A 23,231-nucleotide genomic window follows, 5' to 3' on the forward strand; every position below is an offset into this window, starting at 1 on the left:
AATACCTTCAAATACTCTTTGGCTCCCCTTGTGTCGAATCTATAAATTTGGGTTAAATACTTATCCTCAAAAACTGTTGCGATCCCCTATACTTGTGGGTTATCAAGACCTTTTTCTAGCACCGTTGCCGAGGAGCATAGCTATATTTGTTGAGTCACTTGAGATTATTATCATATTATCATTATGAAGAATCTAAAGGATCCTAAACCGAAGATATTTCCCTCAAGTACGAGGGGAGGTAAGAAACTGTCATCCAGTTCTGCTTTAGATTCACCTTCTATTATGAGTAAACTTGAGACACCCCCACATGCTATTAATCCTGACATGTCGCAAGTTACTGATGATGCTACTTCTACTATGAATAATGCTTATGATGATGCTAGTACCTTGCTTGATAATGATGATGTGCCGCTTGGTGATTTTTTTGATAAACAAATTGCTAGAGTTATATAACATGATGTTGTTGAATCTGATGATGAGCTTGAAACTGAAACTCCTGAAACACCTGCTAGAACTACCCTTCCTATATATGAATTGTCTAAGGTACCGGAAGGTTATGTTATGAGTGAAGAAGCAACTAGAGATATTCTTGCTTGCAATGATAGAGATGATCTAGAAAAATTATTGTGCAAGTATAAAGAAAAAACTTTAAATGCTAGAATGAAATATGACACTACAACAAGAACCCTCCTATACCAACACATCCCTAGCAACGAACCAAGAAAATCTGTTGGGTTAAACAAACGTCCCACCTCCCCACGAAAGGATAACCTCCCCGTAACCCACCTCCTCCTTATAATGTGTACCCCAGCCTAAAAATATCAACAGCCAAGCATAGAAAGAAGTCCCAGGCACCTCTCTTTCCCGATTCACATCTCTCACTGAGCGCCATGTCAACAATGTTGCCGCCGCCATCTCCGATTCCAGGCAGCTCTGACTCTCTCGTGCACCGCCCTTCACTGACCCAGCTTCCCCTCATTGTTCTCCTCCGACACTCCTCTACTGTGGTGCCCTTCGCGCCCCTGCACGCGCCCCCACGACAACCCTAGGCGCCACGGGTCGTCGGCGCTCTTGCGCCTCCGGTTTGTCGGTCCACTAACCCAAGGTGCGGATGCAGTCTCGGACTCTAGGGCACTACTCCGCCTCGGCGACCTCTACTTCGATGTCTATGGTTCAGTAAGACACTTCTCCCCTCTGTTTTTACCCTTTCTGTCCTTCGCTGTCCTGGCGTCGTGGATCGCAACTGGATAAACTAACAACCGCAGCCACTCTCTCCCACGTAGGCTGCCATGGTTCCCTACAGCCTACCCGACTCCTCACTTAGACTCATCTGGCTCAAGAAGCTGATTCTTCTCTTATCCCCAACAATATGTTCCCCCTAATTTAACAACATGGTGGCTTCTATAATTCCATTGGCATTTGGTCCCCCAACTTTTGTAACCTTCCACTTGTTCCATTGATAGACTAGTTAGGTAATAGATTGGGCAACATGTCTATCCCCTTACAATTAAATTGGTCTATGAATAGTGGCACTAGTACTTGCGTCATGGCTGGTGATCCTCTTTTTTCTGAGGAAACTTGTTCCTCTAATTTTTCATGCATGTTTTTGCTGGTGATCCTCTGTTTTAGTTGTGCAGACCACAATTGTGTTTGCACGTATGCCATCCATATGTATTTCTCTAGACGTCTATCATATTTTGGAGTGCCAAATTATACTTGCAGAACAAACTATTTTTTTTCCTCGGATGATTATTCACTAGTCTTGTTTGGATATCAATGCTTGCATCTTCTGATGCTTGTCAGTAGAGAATTTAGTTTTCCATAGAAACAGGTGTACTTGCGCATTATTTCTTCAATCCTTTTACAGTCATTCTTATATCAGAAGGATGTATCAGTGTATCACCACATAAATGCTTCGTGCCACACTACATCTTTTATTCTCCACTAGTATGTGAAGTTTAAGCTGCTACTTAGGGAACTATGGTCTTGCAGGTTTACACAAACTATTAAAGATGCAAAGCGCCTAGTCCTATTTGAATCTCCGCATAGCGCATATCCCCTGCATTGTTTTCCTATTGTCTTGTGCCACCCCCGGTTCTAGGCGTCCATCATCAATGGTTTCCCCTCATTGGATAAGGATTTCAATTAATTATCAACAGTGCAGGGGCAGGGGTGGTGTCTCCTTTATGGGCTGAAAAATTGGAGGTTCGATGGTAGCTCCCTGACGCACAGTGGCGGTGCAGCGACTCCGAGATGCACAAGGGCGTCGTGGCCACTCCCATACGTACAGCGGCAGTACGGCCACCCGAGATGCACAATGGTGGCGCGACGACTCCCAGATGCACAACAGCAGCATGGTGGCTCTATAGTGATGGTATGTATTGTTGCACGGCCGGTTAGCCATTTGCCTCATACCGTCCAATCCAGTCCCATAAATTAGTCACCTGGGCTGATTTGTCTGTTCATAGTTCTAATTTCATATTAATGCATCTCTGATTACTGGTTGGCACTTATTGTAGTTTTTTTGCGGCTCTCTGGGTATGTGTTTCTTGTATTTGTATCGATTAAATTTGCTCGGAGGAACTTAGCCATATTCCTACGGTATAATGCACGATGCAGCAGCTAGAAGTTATACGGATATTACTAGGTGTAGTTGTGGCTATTTGTTTTGTACTACTATAGTTATTCTGCCAAGGAGGAAAACTTAGATGCCTATACATGTATGAAACTGGCTGCACGGTGTTTGACTTTGCAGCAATTTTTTTGTTGAAACTGAACTAATTACTATTCAAAATTAGCTTGCCAATTTGGACAGTAATCTTTTATTTGAAAAACTGAACCATCTCCCCTGGCAAAGTTTATATTAATTAAATATATTAGCAATACCAACGCGCATCAATTTCTCTGTATTTCAAACTGAGTTCATATTCAGAGATGATCCATTTAGCTAGATCTCCGTATGACTGGTAGCTGATCTACTGTGTGATTTGTAAGTGCATAACTTAAATTATACGTCTACCCCAGGTATTGGCTTATGGATAACACAGTCTGTCTTGGAGCAAATTTAATTTCAGCATACATACATTTGAAATATTGGTGTGTGGTGTTCTAAATTACCAATACATATTGCTGAATCTCCAGGTAATAGAAACTCGGTTGTTCCAGGCAGTGGCGACACTACATAATGACTGCGATGTCAAAGGACCACACAAGGTACAAGTTTGTCGCTTGTGTTTTACTACATTTAAGTGTTGTTTATGTAGTGTATTCTAAATATAACAGCTGTGACATCTCAACTTATGACCCCTTGCTCCGCCACTGGTTCCAGATCAATATTCTAGGCACTAAAAATTAGCAGACTACTGGTGCCATGTTGGAATTACTATGAGGTATAAAAATTTAATTGTAGTTCTATATTGCATCAATTCATCACCAGTTAAAAGGGAAATCGGATTATTAATAGCAATCATGAATAGTTTTTCCTATCTATCATAGGCCTCTCTTTTTCCCACCCAATTTGTACTACCTCTGTACATAATAACAATTCTCTTTTCATGTGAAAAGAGCCATACTGCTTCTGTGAGACAATACTTCTTGTGGCTACTGGCTAGATTAGGTAAAACAATTTTTGAAATACTGTATGCTTGCCATACATTGCCTCGCTTCCTATAAAATAGTCAACAAAGTGAAACTTAATTATGGAATGAGCTGAGTTAGTTAAGCAAGGTACAATATCTATTTCAGATGTGGTACTTGCAAATCTAACTAGATTTTGTGTTGGAACATATAACACCATCTTCACCCATGCTATTGCCGACCAATCACATAAGCTTATTTAATATCATTAGATATGTCTTGTAGTGTTTAAATAATGATGACAGAAATACGTGCTGTTGTGTGAAATGATACCTAATTATGGTTGCAGTTCGTATGTTTTAAAACAATATGTGGTAACAAACTAATGAACTGTAGTTTTCCAGTTTTCCTTCAGTAGATAGACATGCAGTGTGAGTTGATGCTACATTAGCAAAATCTGCTAGTGTAGTTCGTTTTTTGCTCTAAATTTTGCTACTCTTTTAACCTTTTTTCTTTACCGTAAGTTATTGATCTCATTTCTTTATTGTTATAGATTGTTAAGGTAAGTTGATGATGCATAGCTCAGATGTGGATTGCAAGGTCAGATGTTGATAGCAAGGTTGAGAACGGGGTTGCTACTGGATAGTCTTAAGTTACGGTTTAGGATGTCATATGTAATAGGCGTCGATTGAAACGTCCATAACTTGGCTACTAGTATCACATCTTGTAATCTTTGGATCATGTTCTAGTATCATATCTTGTATACTTTGGACCTTGTTCTTTGTGAAAGCAACAAAGTAAATTTAATATATGAGACCCATCCCTTTTTTATATTGCGACTCATATACTCTATCGCCATTGATCTTATCATTCGGGCTGGCAATATATAAAACACCATTACTTGACATGATATGTACCACTGCAACGCATATATAGTGTTGTTAGGGTCTAACCCTATACATTGCTAAGGTGCAACGCTTTTTTCCATTGTTTACCAACGGCAACACATATTAATCCGTTGGTGTAGACCTTACCAACGCATATTTCGACATAGAACAACGCATAGATGCGTTGCTGCAGGGGGGTTCTTCTTGTAGTGTGATCCTAAGTTTGCTACTTCACCTATCTGTATTGCTGATAAGGATTATGAATTCTCTGTCGACCCAGAGTTAATTACTTTGGTTGAATTTGATCCTTTCCATGGTTATGAAACTGAAACTGTTGTTGCACATCTTACTAAGTTGAATGATATAGCCACCCTTTTTACTCATGATGAGAAAACTCGCTATTACTTTATTCTTAAATTATTATTTTTCTCAATAAAGGGTGATGCTAAAGCTTGGTACAATACTCTTCCTCCTGGTTGTGTGCGTAGTCCCCAGGATATGATTTATTACTTCTCTGGAAAATATTTTTCTGCTCATATGAAACAAGCTGCTTTACAGGAAATATATAACTTTGTGCAAACTAAAGAAGAGAGTCTCCCACAAGCTTGGGGGAGGCTTCTCCAGTTACTTAATGCTCTGCCTGATCATCCTCTTAAGAAAAATGAAATACTTGATATCATCTATAATGGACTAACCGATGCTAGGGACTTCCTAGATAGTTGTGCTGGTTGTGTTTTCAGGGAACGAACTATTGTTCAAGCTGAAGAATTATTGAATAACATATTGAAAAATTATGATAATTGGACTATTCCTGAACCACCGGCTAAACCCACTCCGAAGAAGAGGGGTATATTATATCTCAGTCCTGAAGATATGCAAGAGGCAAAGAAATCAATGAAGGAAAAACGTATTAAAGCTGATGATGGTAAAAATTTACCTCCTATTGAAGAAATACATGGGCTTAATACACCACCACTGCCTAAGGTGGTAGAAGTAAATTCTCTTATGAAGTTCAATGATAATGATAATCCTCACAATATGCATCATAGCCAATGCCTTTATGAGTTTGAAAACTACATTAGAAAACAAGATCACTTCAATGCCAATGTTATGAAACAACTGAAATATAATTCTGATATGATTGCTCGCTTGAGTGATTTGTTATTTAGAATCTCTAATGATGTTAGAGGTGTTGGAAAACATGCTTCTATGGTTCAAACTCAACTAGAACAAGTTGCTAAATCACAAAGAGAATTACTTAATGAAATGAATCATAATATGCATGACTTTGCTCTTAGAGTTGCAACTAGAGGAGGTAAAATGACTCAGGAACCACTTTATCCTGAGGGACACCCAAAAAGAATTGAACAAGATTCACAAAGAGCTAACACTAGTGCACCTAGTCCTTCTGAAAAGAAAAATAAAAATAAAAATGATAGGACTTTGCACACTTCTAGTGAACCTGAAATAGAAAAACCTCCAGATAATAATAATGAAACTTCTATCTTTGATGCTGAAATTCAGTCTAGTAATGAACACTCACCTAGTGATAATGAAAAAGATAATTATGAGGTTCATGAGGACACTCAACCAAATGAAAAAGAACCAGACAATGATGTTGAGATAGAACCACATGTTGATCTTGACAACCCACAACCCAAAAATAAAAGGTATGATAAAAGAGACTTCATTGCTAGAAAACACGATAAAGAAAGAGAACCGTGGGTTCAAAAACCTATGCCTTTTCCACCCAAGTCAACTAAAAAGAATGATGATGAAGAATTTGAACGCTTTGCTGAAATGCTGAGGCCAGTCTTTTTGCGTACTCGCTTGACTGATATCTTGAAAATGCCTCATTATGCAAAGTATATGAAAGACATCATTACAAATAAGAGAAAAATACCAGAAGGTGAAATCTCCACTATGCTTGCTAATTACACTTTCAAAGATGGAGTACCTAACAAACTTGGAGATCCGGGAATACCAACTATACCTTGCTCCATCAAAAAGAATTATGTGAAAACTGCTTTGTGTGATCTAGGAGCTGGTGTTAGTGTTATGCCTTTCTCTTTATATAAAAGACTTGACTTGAATAAACTCACACCTACTGAAATATGTTTGCAAATGGCTGACAAATCAACTGCCATACCTGTCGGTATCTGTGAGGATGAGCCCGTTGTTGTTGCTAATGTTACTATTTTGACTGACTTTGTTATACTTGAGATGCCCGAGGGTGACAACATGTTGATTATCCTTGGTAGACCCTTCTTGAATACTGCAGGGGCTGTTATCGATTGCAATAAAAGCAAGGTCACTTTTCATATCAATGGTAATGAGCATACGGTGCACTTTCCGAAGAAACAATTCCAAGTGAATGGTATTAATGTTATTGAAAAATCTCCGACAATCACTATTGGAAGTTTTCAAATACCTCTACCTACTGTCAAAAAGAAATATGAAATGCTTATTGTTGGGGAAATGCAAATCCCCATTGAGATAACTTAGTGATTTACGGAAGTTCTTCGGTTTCATGCTAATCGAAAGTGGTTGTTAATAAGACCTGATCAACCTTATTAATGAATCATTTTTAACGGTATGAAGTTGATGAATTTAGTAAGCACTACCTTCTGTCCCCACTTTTTGTTCTCTATTTTTATTAGTGAAATAAAATAAAGTGCCATGTTTTGTCTGTTTTCTGAATTTCCGGTGCAATAAAAAATAACCCAAAAATAAAAGTTCTCAGAATGCCCTGAAAATTTTATATGATTTTTTCTGAATATTTAAGGATTTTTGGTGCAAAAATTACCAGAGGGGGTGCACCAGGTGGGCACAACCCACCTAGGCGCACCAGAGCCCCCAGGCGCGCCCTGGTGGGTTGTGGTCCCCACGTGGGCTCCCTCACTTACCTCTTCATCCCACATTGTCACCTACCTCCAGAAAAAAATTCCCTCATACTCTCTCTCCCGTGTTCTTGCTCATTTTGCTGCCATTTTCAATCTCTTTGCTCGAAGCTCCATTTCTGAAACTGTTTCGGGGATTTGTTGCTTGGTATGTGACTCCTTCATTTGTCCAATTAGTTTTTGTTTTAGTGGTTTATACTTTGAATAAATAGCTACTCTTGGTGCTGCTGTAGATGTGCTTGCATGTTCAATTCTTAGTGTTCTAAGTAGTTTGAATGCTTGCTATGGCCTCTATGTATCCTTATGAGTAGTTGCTATTAGTTTTGCGAAGTTTTGTTGGAAATTTTGTGAACTAAAAATTCAGATTTTTGTTCATAGTAAAAATTGTACGCGGACATGAATATCTTGAGGAAGTTTGGCTCTAGGAAGAACTCCAAGGGTGTTATTGGGGAGTCTTCTGACAATGACCTCCACCTTCGGAGGTTGGCGGAGGTACGGCCGTTCGAATGGCCGCACATCCCGTTCCTACAAGAAGCTGTAATTCATGAGGAGTTCATGCAATTCATTGCCAACGCCGGTCTCACCGACTTCATCGCAGATGAGTGTGACCAACACCAAATCCTCACAAATGTCTTTGTTCAAAGCTTTACATTCTTGCCTAGAAATAATCCTCCAGAAGTGAGCTTTGATTTATATGCTGAAAACCACCAGATACCACTTACTGAATTTTGTGACATATGCATGATCCCGTCTAATAGGAGCTTGGCTGAGCCTAGGCCGGCTGAGATTGAGGATTTTTGTCGCACTTTGACAGTGGGTGATGAGAGGAGAGTGTCAGCCATCACTGCCGGTGGCTTACATTTTCCCGATGTTCATTACTTTGCACTCTTCATTACCAAATGCTTGCTTGCTAGGGAGAAGGTGGGTGCACTTAGTTCACCAGACCTTGCTGTTTTACATTGTGCAATAGAGGGCGACAACACTTATAGCTTGGGAGCTATTGTGGCTCGTCTCCTGCATCTTAATAAATCCCAGGGTAAGATACATGGGGGGATTTTTGCCACTCGCTTGGCAGCTCACTTCGAGGTTGCGATACGTCCCCATGATGTCCCTCTTACCACAGTTTACCTAGACCGTGCAGCCATGTATCACCATCACTTTCTTGCACATGCTAGTCCTAATATTGCCATTCCTTATAACTTGGTCTATAGCGTTGACACTTGTGATGTTATCCCCTTGCCTGCACCTGCTCTGTTTGATTCTGTTGCCAGGGGCGGATACCGGATTATGCCTGTAGACATCCTTGCCTACTGGAACGCTCAGGCTGCTGCCGAGGCTGCATAGGCACCTCCGCAGTGGGATGTGTGGATGCCCGCTCCTCAGGATCCCTACTACCCTCCAGGCTACTGATCGATTACCAACTTAGGCCAAAAGCCTAAGCTTGGAGGAGTACATGTTTCTCACCGACATTATATTCATGTTCACATATCATTCTAGTTGTCGGTGTTCACACTTTTCATTGTATCATCCATGCTTAGATTTATTTTCTTGCTTTCTTCTTGTGTGTTTGAAAAATTTAGAAAAACAAAAAAAATTAGTTGTAGTAATTTACTTTCTATGCATGCTAGTAATAGTATTCAAAAGAAAATCCAAATAGATTTCCTTGTTCTTCTTTTGCTTGTTGGGAGCTTTCTCGTGTAAATAGTTTTTCTCGTTTTTGCTTTTTATTTGCTTGTTGAAGAAAACCAAAAATTCCAAAAATATTTCAGTGTGTTTCTCTGAATTTTTTTTCTTTTTATTCGAGTTGTACCGAGGAGAAGACCACGATGAAAATGTTGAGTGGCTCTCATATGAATAACTGTTGAACTAATAAAGAGACCATTTTACCTTGTCTTCTCCTGTTGAATAAAATGTTTGCAGATTCCATCTTAGTCCATGGCACTCTTGCACTATTATTATTATTTTCATATCATTCGGTCGTGCAAGTGAAAGACAATAATAATGATATTCGATGAGCTGGCCGTGGAAAAGAGAAACTGGTATGAACTTGACTTGTTCTTATTGTGTAATTATGTTTAACCTAGTGCCCATGATTCAGCCCATTATGATTAAACATGTTTGCAATGACAATTAGAGATTATAGTTTCTCATGCCATGCATAAGTAGCTGGGAGTCAATAATGATTTATCTTGGATATCAACATAGCGTTAAGATGATTGTGATGTAGTATGATGATATGGCATCCTCCTCCGAATGTTCGAGTGGCTTGACTTGGTACATGTTCATAGCCTCTATAATGTTTATGTTCATGGTGTTCATATCCTACTCATGCTAGTGTCCAATGTTACTTGTGCATAATGCCTGGTCATGATCGTTGTCGCTCTCTAGCTGGCCGCTTCCCAATCTTAAATTGCTAGCCTTCGCCTGTACTATGTGGGAATTTTGCTTGTACATCAAAAACGTTGAACCCAAAGTTATTCCAGATGAGTCCACCATGCCTACCTATATGCGGTATTACCCTGCTGTCCTAAGTAAATTTGCATGTGACACCTCTAAAAACTTCTAAAAAATTATCCGTTTTGTGTGCCTGGATCGTTCATGGAACGACAGGAGGTGGTCAATATCTTCCGTGCTAAGCATGTTATCCTCAGGTCGAGTGTTTATTCACTCGCCATCGCATGAGGAAATGGGCGGTTTTAAGGATTCCCAGTCCCAAACTAAAAAATGCAAATAATTAAACAAAACTCCCCCGGGACTAATGTTGGTATGGACGGCACCCGTTGTTTCGGACAAGCCGTGGAGTGTGATTGATGGTGGAGGGGGAGTAAACCTTTACTTTTATCGCTTGGGAACCGCCACTAGCATGCTTAGCATGGAAGATGTTGATAACTGATGGTCGTGAAGTGAATGAGAAGGGTGCATGTCTCAGAATATCATTTATCTTTGTTTTAAAAACTGAGCTCTGGCACCTCTGCAAATCACTACTTCCCTCTGCGAAGGGACTGTCTATTTACTTTTTATGTTGTGTCATCACCTTCTAAAAACAAGCGCTAGAAACTGAGTAGAGCACAACTATCATGATTTATGCATTGTGTATAGCTAATGTTGGGTGCATCATGACTGGGTCTTTTCTACCATGAATTACAATGTTTAGTCGCTGCTTGAACTTTGGAGGTGCTCTGCATTTATGTTTTGCGGTCTCAGAAAGGGCTAGCGAGATACCATTAGTGGCATATTATATCATGGTTGTTTTAACAACGTGTTGTTGTTTGAGACATTTTATTATTGCTGGCTAGCTAATTATGTCATTGATATGAATCATTATAATCTTTAGGAGTTATTGTTGACATGGTTAGTTATAATGTTAGCTGAAAACCTGGGTGCTATTTAAGCTTATTTATACAAACAAGAGCAAAAGAGTTCGTAAAAGTTTTTCTTTCTCACTTTCGGTTTATCAACGGAATTACTTGAGGACAAGCAAAGGTTTAAGCTTGGGGGAGTTGATGTGTCTCCAACGTATCTACTTTTTCTCACGCTTTTCCTCTTGTTTTGGACTCGGATACGTCTCTAATGTATCGATAATTTATGAAGTATACATGCCATGTTTACTATTGTTTTATATGATTTTGGTATGATTGGATTAGAACTAACCCGGACTGACGCTGTTTTCAGCAGAACTACCGTGGTGTTGTTTTTGTGCAAAAATAAAAGTTCTCGGAATGCGCTGAAAATCAACGGAGAATTTTTCTGGAAAATATAAAAAATACTGGAACAAAAATCTACTGGAGGGGAGTCCCGTGGGCCCCACGAGGGTGGGGGGCGTGCCCACTCCCCCTGGGCGCACCCCTGTGCCTCGTGGACTACCTGTGGGTCCCCCTGACTTGTTCTTGACGCCAACCTCTCCTATAAATACCCAAACCTCCAGAAATTAACCAAGATGGGAAGTTTCGCCGTCGCAAGCCTCTGTAGCCATGAGAAATCAATCTAGGCACTCTCTGGCACCCTGCCGGAGGGGGCCATCATCACCGGAGGCCATGGAGGAGGATCCCGGAGGGGCCATCATCGCCATGAAGGCCAAGGATCAGAGGGAGAACCTCTCCCCATCCAGGGGGGAGCCCATGGAGGAGGAAGCACAAGGGGAAGAACCTCTCCTCCTCTCTCTCGGTGGCGCCGGAGTGCCATCGGGAGGGGAATCATCGCCGCGGTGATCGTCTTCATCAACATCACCATAATCATCACCATCCTCATCTATTTTACACAGTCCACTCTCCCGCACCCCGCTGTAATCCCTACTTGAACATGGTGCTTTATGCCACATATTATGATCCAATGATGTGTTGCCATCCTATGATGTTTTGAGTAGATATCCTTTGTCTTTGGGTTGATTAATGATATAGATTGGTATGAGTTGTATGTTTTATTTTGGTGCTGTCCTATGGTGCCCTCCGTGTCGCGCAAGCGTGAGGGATTCCCGCTGTAGGGTGTTGCAATACGTTCATGATTCGCTTATAGTGGGTTGCTTGAGTGACAGAAGCATAAACCCGAGTAAGGGAGTTGTTGCATACGGGATAAAGGGGACTTGATGCTTTAATGCAATGGTTGGGTTTTACCTTAATGATCTTTAGTAGTTGCGGATGCTTGCTAGAGTTCCAATCATAAGTGCATATGATCCAAGAAGAGAAAGTATGTTAGCTTATGCCTCTCCCTCATATGAAATTGCAATGACGACTACCGGTCTTGTTAACAATTGCCTAGGACAATTCCGCACACCGATCCATCATTATTCCATACTCGCTATTTATAATATTTAGTAATATATTCTAACTTTATGATAACAACACCTACTTTTATATTTTAGATCTCCGATACCATGCAAAGTTATCCTCTTCATACCCACAACGTAGTTTTATTTCTCGTTTCTAGTTGGAAGCAAACGTTCGGTGCACGTAGAGTCGTATCAGTGGAAGATAGGACTTGAGAGAATATTGATCTTACCTTTAGCTCCTTGTGGGTTCGACACTCCATACTTATCACTTCCACCATTCGGAATTGCTACGATGATTCCCTGCACTTGGGGATTATCAAGCTCTTTTCTGGCGCCGTTGCCGGGGAAGCAATAGCGTGGGGTTGGTATTCTTGTGTGTGCTTGTTTGCTTTCTTCACTAAGTAGATTTTGTTTTTCTTTTTTTTGTTTAGTTGTGTGTGAAACATAAAAAATATAAAGAATCAAAATACCAAAAAAAATTACTTGCCTCTCATGCTTAAAAAGTTTTTCAAAAAGAGAAGTGATTGGAAAGTTATGCATTGAAGAAGTGAGGGTCGACCTTGAGCACTTGTTCATGCTCATGGAAACAATGTAGAATTTTTCATGGAAGTTTCTCTGTAAATAATTATCCCCTTGTATATATCCATTGTATTATAAAAATATTGTGCCAAGCTTTGGTTTTAGGATGATTAGATTGCTTTTTTACTTTGTGCAGTACAAAAACAGAAACTTTGGCTGTAGCGCGTGAATTTACCTTTTTTAATTGAAAGTCAAATGGGTCTGAAATTTTTTGAACATTACTTCTATACAAATTGTTCAAATTTTTTTAAGAATTTTTTGGAGTTACAGAAGTTTACTAAACTTTCCGATTACTACAGACTGTCCTGTTTTTGACAGATTCTGATTTCTATGTGGTGTTCGCTTATTTTGATGAATCTATGGGTAGTATCGGGGGGTATAACCATGGTGAAGTTGAAATACAGTATATAAAGTGCTAATATGAAATTGGAATGAGTTTGCAACAGTACCTAAAGGTAGTGATTTGCTTTAGTATACTAATGGATCTCACAAAGTTTTTGTTAAGTTTTTGTGGATGAAGTGTATGAAGAACGAGGAGTTACCGATGTGAGAGGAATAAAGAGAGGCAAGATTTCAAGCTTGGGGATTGCCAAGGCACCCCAAGTAAATATTCCAAGGATACTCAAGCATCTAAGCTTGGGTATGCCCCGGTTGGCATCCCATCTTTCTTCTTCAACAATTATCGGTATACCTCGCTTTTTGTTTTGTTCACATGATTTGTGTCCTTTGTGTTTTTGTTTTTCCTTTAAGAACCATGCTAGTATGAGATAGACCTTCATTGATTCATAGAATACTTCATGTGCTTCACTTATATCTTTTGGAGTATGAATAATACTATCATCTAAAGCGGGTTTGGAAGAGTGTCAACTTTAGGAATGAGTGATCCCACTATTCCGAATGAGAAGAATTTTGCTTATGTGGAGAGTAGAAAAATCTCTATGCTTGTAGATCATGAAAATAATGCTTTATGTGATGGTTATATTGTTGTTCATTCATGATGCTACTGAAAATTATTATGAGGGAGGAATATATGCTTGTAGGAGTTGCAATAATATCTAGTTTCCTCTCTATGTGCTTAAAGTTTTGAAGTTATACTTGTTTTGCCTTCCTATGCTAGTTGATTCTTGTTCCTATAAATTATGTGCTCACAAAATCCCTAGGCATAGGAAGTGGGTTAGATTTAAATGTGCTAGTCATATTCTTCATGATGCTCTTTTTATGTTTCAATCCTTATCTTTTATGTGAGCATCATTGAAATCGTCATGCCTAGCTAAAAGGCATTAAAGAAAAGCGCTTGTTGGGAGGCAACCCAATATTTACCCTTACTGCTTTTGTGTGTTTACATGATTAAGATACTGTAGTAGTCATGTTTTATAGCTTTTGTTTCAATAAAGTGCCAAGTAAGACCTTTGGGAAGACTTGGGTGAAAGTTAATGTGATCTTGCTGTAAAAAAACAGAAACTTTGCGCTCACAAGATTAGCTGCCATTTTTTTTACATAAGAGTGCTATTGAGTTGATTCTTTTTTAAGAAGATTAATAGACAAATTCCTCACGTCCACCAATTCATTTCATAATTTTTGGAGTAGCAGAAATGCGGTTGCTGTTCAGATCATTACAGACTGTTCTGTTTCTGACAGATTCTGTTCTCATTGCATAGTTTGCTTGTTTTCTAGTTTCTATGGCTTATATTTATCAGTATAAATTGTAGAAATAATATGGTACAGTAAGCATTGTGTGAGAACAATTATGAACCTTGTCTTTGACAGTACCAAAGTGAATGGTTTACTCTTTATCATACTAACCTATCTCACGAAGTTCCGTTAAGTTTTGTGTGATTGAAGTTTTCAAGCTTTGGGTGAGATATCGATAAGGAGTGGAAAGACCCTAAGCTTGGGGATTCCCAAGGCACCCCAAGGTAATATTCAAGGAAGACTCAAGCGCCTAAGCTTGGGGATGCCCCGGAAGGCATCCCCTCTTTCGTCTTCAAAACTATCGGTATACCTTAGTCGGAGCTATATTTTTATTCGTCACATGATATGTGTTTTGCTTGGAGCGTATTTTCAATTATACTTTCTGTTTGAATAAAAGCATTGGATGTGAAATCTTGAATTAAAAAGAATCCTCCCATGGCTAGTTAATTATTTGACTACTCAGTGTCCTTCACTTATATCTTTTGGAGTAGTTTGTCATTTACTCATGTGCTTCATGTATATCCTATGACTAAATGGTTGAATGAATTGAATATCATAAATCTGAATTTATATATGTTTCATATGCTTATACCATGGGGAGTAATGACTTCACACAGAATAAGTATAGGTAGTAAACTTATTTGAAAGTTAGCAAACGCAGAATTGGTCACTTGAATAATTCATGAAAGAATATTGAAGGAAGAGAGATTTCACATATAAATATACTATCTTGGACATCTTTTGTAATTGTGAGCACTCATTAAAATATGACATGCTAAAAGGTTGATGTGGACAAGGAAGACAACTTAATGGGTTATGTTTTCCTATATCCGAAACGTTATATTGTCTTGGATCATCCAACATGTTGAGCTTGCCTTTCCCTTTCATGCTAGCCAAATTCTTTGCACCAAGTAGAAATACTACTTGTGCTTCCAAACATCTCTTAAACCAGTTTTGCCATGAGAGTCCACCATACCTACCTATGGATTGAGTAAGATCCTTCAAGTAAGTTGTCATCGGTGCATGCAATAAAAATTGCTCTCTAAATATGTATGATCTATTAGTGTGGAGAAAATAAGCTTTATACAATCTTGTGATATGGAAGCAATAAAAGCGACAGACTGCATAATAAAGGTCCCTATCACAAGTGGCAATATAAAGTGACGTTCTTTCGCATTAAGATTTTGTGCATCCAACCATAAAAGCGCATGACAACCTCTGCTTCCCTTTGCGAAGGGCCTATCTTTTACTTTCTACCCTTATACAAGAGTCATGGTGATTTTCACCTTTCCTTTTTACACTTTTTCCTTTGGCAAGCACTTTGTGTTGGAGCGATCCGGATATATATATCCCCTTGGATGTAGGTTTTCATAAAGTATTGTTGTTGACATTACCCTTGAGGTAAAAGGTTGGGAGGCGAAACTATAAGCCCCTATCTTTCTCTGTGTCCGATTAAAACTTTGAACCCATAAATATCACGTGAGTGTTAGCAATTGTGAAAGATTAAATGATAGTTGAGTATGTGGAGTTTGCTAAATCAAAGCTCTGACATAGACCCTTCCTGAAAATAAAATGAATTGCAATTGTTTAATGACTGAGAATATAGTTTGTTGGTTGCAAGAAAGTTTATGATCTATACTTTAACATGTGAATAGCTTGTTACTTGATCATGAAAAGTTTTATGAGATGAGCTAGTGTTATGATATATAATGATGCTAGAAAAGGTGATTGAAATTATCATTGATCAAACTTGTGCACTTGCTAGCATTCACACTTCATAAATTATTTCTTTTATCATTTACCTACTCGAGGACAAGCAGGAATTAAGCTTGGGGATGTTGATACGTCTCCAATGTATCGATAATTTATGAAGTATTCATGCCATGTTTACAATTGTTTTATATGATTTTGGTATGATTTGATTAGAACTAACCCGGACTGACGCTCTTTTCAGCAGAACTACCGTGGTGTTGTTTTTGTGCAGAAATAAAAGTTCTCGGAATGCGCTGAAAATCAACGGAGAATTTTTATGGAAAATATAAAAAATACTAGAACAAAAATCTATCGAAGGGGAGTCCCGTGGGCCCCACGAGGGTGGGGGAGCGGCCACCCCCTGGGCGCGCCCCTGTGCCTCGTGGACTACCCGTGGGTCCCCCTGACTTGTTCTCGACGCCAACCTCTCCTATAAATACCCAAACCTCCAGAAATTAACCTAGATCGGAAGTTCCGCCGCCGCAAGCCTCTGTAGCCATGAGAAATCAATCTAGGCCCTCTCTGGCACCCTGCCGGAGGGGGCCATCATCACCAGAGGCCATGGAGGAGGATCCCGGAGGGGCCAAGGATCGGCGGGAGAACCTCTCCCCATCCAGGGGGGAGGCCATGGAGGAGAAAGCACAAGGGGGAGAACCTCTCCTCCTCTCTCTCGGTGGCGCCGGAGTGCCATCGGGAGGGGAATCATCGCCGTGGGGATCGTCTTCATCAACATCACCATCATCATCACCATCCTCATCTATTTTACGTGGTCCACTCTCCCGCATCCCGCTGTAATCCCTACTTGAACATGGTGCTTTATGCCACATATTATGATCCAATGATGTGTTGTGATACGTCCAACGTATCTATTATTTTTTATTGTTCCATGCTATATTATATTCTGTTTTGGATGTTTAATGGGCTTTATTATACACTTTATATTATTTTTGGGACTAACCTATTAACCGGAGGCCCAGCCCAAATTGTTGTTTTTTTTGCCAATTTCAGCGTTTCGCAGAAAAAGAATATCAAACGGAGTCCAAACGGAATGAAACCTTCAGGAACATGATTTTCGGAACAAGCGTGATCCAGAGGACTTGGAGTGGACGTCAAGCAACAGACGAGGAAGCCACGAGGTAGGGGGGCGCGCCTACCCCCTGGGCGCGCCCTCCATCCTCGTGGGCCCCTCGTGGCTCCACCGACCTACTTTTTCCTCATATATATACCTACGCACCCCCAGACCATCAAAAGCGACCACGAAAACCTAATTCCACCACCGCAACCTTCTGTACCCGTGAGATCCCATCTTGGGGCCTTTTCCGGCGTCCTGCCGGAGGGGGCATTGATCACGGAGGGCTTCTACATCAACACCATAGCCTCTCCGATGATGTGTGAGTAGTTTACCTCAGACCTTCGGGTCCATAGTTATTATCTAGATGGCTTCTTCTCTCTCTCTTTGGATCTCAATACAAAGTTCTCCTTGATTCTCTTGGAGATCTATTTGATGTAACTCTTCTTTTGCGGTGTGTTTGTCGAGATCTGATGAATTGTGGGTTTATGATCAAGATTATCTATGAACAATATTTGAATATTCTCTGAATTCTTTTATGTATGATTGGTTATCTTTGCAAGTCTCTTCGAATTATCAGTTTGGTTTGGCCTACTAGATTGATCTTTCTTGCAACGGGAGAAGTGCTTAGCTTTGGGTTCAATCTTGTGGTGCTCGATCCCAGTGACAGTAGGGGAAACAACACATATTGTATTGTTGCCATCGAGGATGAAAAGATGGGGTTTATATCATATTGCATGAGTTTATCCCTCTACATCATGTCATCTTGCTTAAAGCGTTACTCCGTTCTTATGAACTTAATACTCTAGATGCATGCTGGATAGCGGTCGATGTGTGGAGTAATAGTAGTAGATGCAGGTAGCAGTCGGTCTACTTGTCACGGACGTGATGCCTATATACATGATCACACCTAGATATTCTCATAACTATGCTCAATTCTATCAATTGCTCGACAGTAATTCGTTTACCCACCGTAATACTTATGCTATCTTGAGAGAAGCCACTAGTGAAACCTGTGGCCCCCGGGTCTATTTTCCATCATATTAATCTACCGTGAACAAGCTATTACTTTCGCCGTTTACTTTGCTTTCTTTACTTTTACTCTTTATCATAAAAATACCAAAAATATTATCTTATCATCTCTATCAGATCTCACTCTCGTAAGTGACCGTGAAGGGATTGACAACCCCTTTATCGCGTTGGTTGCGAGGTTCTTATTTGTTTTTGTAGGTGCATGGGACTCGAGCGTAGTCTCCTACTGGATTGATACCTTGGTTCTCAAAAACTGAGGGAAATACTTACGCTACTTTACTGCATCACCCTTTCCTCTTCAAGGGAAAACCAACATAGTGCTCAAGAGGTAGCATGTTGCCATCCTATGATGTTTTGAGTAGATATCCTTTGTCTTTGGGTTGACTGATGATATAGATTGGTATGAGTTGTATGTTTTATTTCGGTGCTGTCCTATGGTGCCCTCCGTGTCGCGCAAGCGTGAGGGATTCCCGCTGTAGGGTGTTGCAATACGTTCATGATTCGCTTATAGTGGGTTGCTTGAGTGACAGAAGCATAAACCCGACTAAGGGGGTTGTTGTGTATGGGATAAAGGGGACTTCATGCTTTAATGTTATGGTTGGGTTTTACCTTAATGATCTTTAGTAGTTGTGGATGCTTGCTAGAGTTCTAATCATAACTGCATATGATCCAAGAAGAGAAAGTATGTTAGCTTATGCCTCTCCCTCATATGAAATTGCAATGACGACTACCGGTCTTGTTAACAATTTCCTAGGACAATTCCGCACACCGATCCATCATTATTCCACACTCGCTATTTATAATATTTAGTAATATATTCTAACTTTATGATAACAGCACCTACTTTTATATTTTAGCTCTCCGATACCATGCAAAGTTATCCTCTTCATACCCACTAGGTAGTTTTATTTCTCGTTTCTAGTTGGAAGCAAACGTTCAGTGTACGTAGAGTCGTATCAGTGGCAGATAGGACTTGAGAGAATATTGATCTTACCTTTAGCTCCTTGTGGGTTCAACACTCCATACTTATCACTTCCACCATTGGGAATTGCTACGATGATTCCCTGCACTTGGGGATTATCAGACTCTAATTTGCATGATTTGAATGAAACTAACCCCGGACTGATGCTGTTTTCAGCATAACTACCATGGTGTTGTTTTTCTGTTGAAATAAAAGTTCTCGGAATGGAATGAAACTTTGCGAGGATTTTTTATATCAATAATAAGAATTTTTGGAGCCAAGACCCACCAGAGAGGGGCCCCTGGGTGGGCACAACCCACCAGGGCGCGCCCCCCTCTCCTGGCGCGCCCAGGTGGGTTGTACCCACCTAGTGGCCCCGCTGATGACCCCCTGATACTATAAATTCACATTATTCCAGAAAAAATCAGGGAGAAAGAATTATCGCGGTGCACGAGACGGAGCCGCCGCTTAGCCCTGGTCTTCCTCGGGAGGGCAGATCTGGAGTCCGTTTGGGGCTCCGGAGAGGGGATCTTCGTTCTTCGTCATCACCAACCATTCTCCATCGCCAATTCCATGATGCTCCCCACCGGGAGTGACTAATTCCTTCATAGGCTCGCTGGTCGGTGAGGAGTTGGATGAGATTCATCATGTAATCGAGTTAGTTTTGGTAGGGCTTGATCCCTAGTATCCACTATGTTCTTAGATTGATGTTGCTATGACTTTGCTATGCTTAATGCTTGTCACTTTGGGCCCGGGTGCCATGAACTCAGATCTGAACCGTTTATGAATTCATCATTATATCCATGTTTTAGATCCGATCTTGCAAGTTATAGTCACCTACTATGGTTATTATCCGACAACCCCGGAGTAACAACAACCGGGCCCACTATCGGTGATGACCGTAGTTTGAGGAGTTCATGTATTCACTATGTGTTAATGCTTTGTTCTGGTTCTCTATTAAAAGGAGGCCTTAATATCCCTTAGTTTCCAATATGGACCCCGCTGCCATGGGAGGGTAGGACAAAAGATGTCATGCAAGTTCTTTTAATAAAGCACGTATGACTATTTACGGAATACATGCCTACATTATATCGATGAACTGGAGCTAGTGCCGTATCACCCTAGGTTATAACTGTCACATGATGAATATCATCCAACAAGTCACCGATCCAATGCCTACGAATTTATTTATTTTGATCTTGCTGCGTTAGTACTGCTATCATCATTGTTACACTTGCTACAAAAGTACTGCTATCACTGTTACTGTTACCGTTGCTGTTGTCACTATTATCAAAAATATCAAACTACTTTGCTACTAATCACTTTGCTGCAGATAATTAATCTCCTGGTGTGGTTGAATTGACAACTCAGCTGGTAATACGTTCAAATATTCTTTGGCCCCCTTGTGTCGAATCTATAAATTTGGGTTAATAATTACCCTCGAAAGCTGTTGCGATCTCCTATACTTGTGGGTTATCAATGCTTCACTTAGATTTATTTGAGAGTTAGTACAAAATTTAAGAAATTATCTCTTGCTTCACTTAAATTAATTTGAGAGAAAGAAATGGTATGCTCATGATCTTCACTTACATTTGTTTGAGCTTATCAAAAGCAACACATGAAAATTAATTCCAAAGTGATAGATATCCAAGAAGGATATAATAAAAACTTTCATTAAGATCATTGGACAAAATAAACTTGATTCCTTGTAATAGTTTGAGATATGATGATGTGATATGTGACTCATGTTGATGAGTAATTATGCTTTAGTAAGAATATTGGTGTTAAGGTTTGTGATTCCCTATGCAAGCACGAAAGTCAATAGTTATCCAATGAAATTATATCCTACTTGTGGTGCATTATTCGGTGTTAATTATGCTTAATGCCCGCTTATGAGATTATTCGTTTCCATGTTGGTCGCTTCTCAATCTTTTTCTACCCTTCATTTTGCACTAAGTATGAACACTACTTGTGCATCCAAAACCCTTTAAACCAGTTTTGCCATATGAGTCCACTATATCTATCTATATGTGGTATTCTTTTGCCGTTCTAAGCAAATTTGTATGTGCGATCTCTAATTTTCAAAATACACTTCTCTTTTGTGTGATCGTACCGCTCGCGAGGCGGTGAGGGGTGGCTAATATTTTCCATGCTAGATGTGTTATTCTCATGATGAGTGCTTATTCACTTGTCATTGCACGAGAGTAAGGCAAAGGTATTAGGGATGCCCAGTCCCGAAATGAAAAAAGAATTTACTTTATGTTTTCAAATGATAAATTCCTTGGAAAATGTTGGTATGGAAGGCACCCGTGGACACGGTTAGCCATGGAAAGTGAAATTATGGTGGAAAAAGGAATAAACTTTATTTTCTGTTTGGGAACCGCCTATAATATATCTAGCATGGAAAGTGTTAGGAAATATAAGTCATTTTTGTTGGTGGGAAAAGCATACCTCCCAAAATGTTTTTATCTCTATGTTTTTCGCTTTGAGCTCTGGCACCTCTACAAATCCCTACTTCCCTCTGTTGGTGTCAAAACCGGCAGATCTCGGGTAGGGGGACCCGAACTGTGCGTCTAAGGATCGAAGGTAACATGAGGCAGGGACACGGTGTTTACCCAGGTCCGGGCCCTCTGGATGGAGGTAATACCCTACTTCCTGCTTGATTGACTTTGAAGAGTATAGGGGTTACAAGAGTTGATCTACCTCGAGATCGTAATGGCTAAACCCTAGATTTCTAGCATGTCTGATTATGATTGCCTCTACGGACTAAACCCTCTGGTTTATATAGACACCGGAGGGGGCTAGGGTTGTACAGAGTCGGTTTACAGAGAAAGGAATCCTCATATCCGCACGCCATGCTTGCCTTCCACGCCAAGGAGAGTCCCATCCGGACACGGGGAAAGTCTTACATCTTGTATCTTCGCATCCCATTAGTCCGGCCCATGTTACATAGCCTGGACGCCCGAGGACCCCCTAATCCAGGACTCCCTCAGTAGCCCCTGAACCAGGCTTCAATGACGATGTGTCTGGCGCGTAGATTGTCTTCGGCATTGCAAGGCGGGTTCCTTCCCCGAATACTCCAAAGTAGTTGATCAACAAGAACTATGTTCGGATCTGTTTAACAGTCACAATATCACTGCCACAAGGGCATAATACTTAAACAAAAAACACGATATGTCTTCACTGACAGTTTTGCTGGCGAGACGTTATGTCTGGCCTCTTTATTATTTCGAATAGCTTCTCAATCTCCCGTTTCGCGTTTTGAGACGCAGCCTCTGGTGACACGTCTTGTCAAAATAGAGATCGTGTCCTCTTATCGCGGGATCTTCATCAATACGGGTTTGGGTAATCCAACTGTGCCGTCCGCACGACCCCTTGGGAATAGGCGAGTTTTAAGGCCCGTGGGGGGATGCTCTATATTCACGGCCTTTATAAGGAGATAAGAATCCTACGTTTTCACCCCACGCCTTCTTCTTCCTCAGCCCATCCGCCCTCGAGCTCCAGCGCCCAAGCTTCGATCCCTTCCGTCCCCAGAAAACACTCTAGCCATGTCCGGATCTAGAACGCAGGGCAAGTGGATGGCCTCCTCCGTCACGGAGGAGAACATCAAGGAGCTCCGGGAAGCGGGGTATTTAGCCAAGGAAATCTCCCACCGGCTTCCGGCCAAGAAACAGATCGTCCCTACTTCGGATTCCCATGAGAGGGTAGTATTCATTCCTCAATGCCTTCGCGGACTAGGGTTTCCCCTCCATCCTTTTGTCCGCGGCCTTATGTTTTACTACGGGCTAGATTTCCATGATCTAGCCCCGAATTCCTTTCTCAACATTTCGGCGTTCATCGTCGTGTGTGAGGCATTCCTCTGCATCTCTCCCCACTTCGGCCTATGGCTCAAGGTCTTCAATGTGAAGCCAAAAGTGGTGGATGGGCAACACGCGGAGTGCAGCGGCACCATGGTGAGCAAGCTCCCCAACGTCACTCGGCCCAAAGGCACCTTCGTGGAGACCGTGAAGGGGTGGCA

At 40.7% G+C, this 23,231-nt stretch overlaps 1 long non-coding RNA gene across 1 annotated transcript; it reads left to right on the top strand.

Moving 5' to 3' along the window:
• Positions 1 to 843: 843 nt before the first annotated feature.
• On the top strand, positions 844 to 4,407 carry LOC123168637 (uncharacterized). The gene is made up of 5 exons (XR_006484440.1): positions 844 to 1,176; positions 2,160 to 2,374; positions 3,142 to 3,213; positions 3,329 to 3,389; positions 4,130 to 4,407. It is a non-coding gene; the product is annotated as an uncharacterized lncRNA (long non-coding RNA).
• Positions 4,408 to 23,231: the final 18,824 nt, after the last annotated feature.

The sequence above is a fragment of the Triticum aestivum genome, chromosome 1D (assembly GCF_018294505.1).
Source record: "Triticum aestivum cultivar Chinese Spring chromosome 1D, IWGSC CS RefSeq v2.1, whole genome shotgun sequence".
In the NCBI taxonomy this organism is placed as follows: Eukaryota; Viridiplantae; Streptophyta; class Magnoliopsida; order Poales; family Poaceae; genus Triticum; species Triticum aestivum.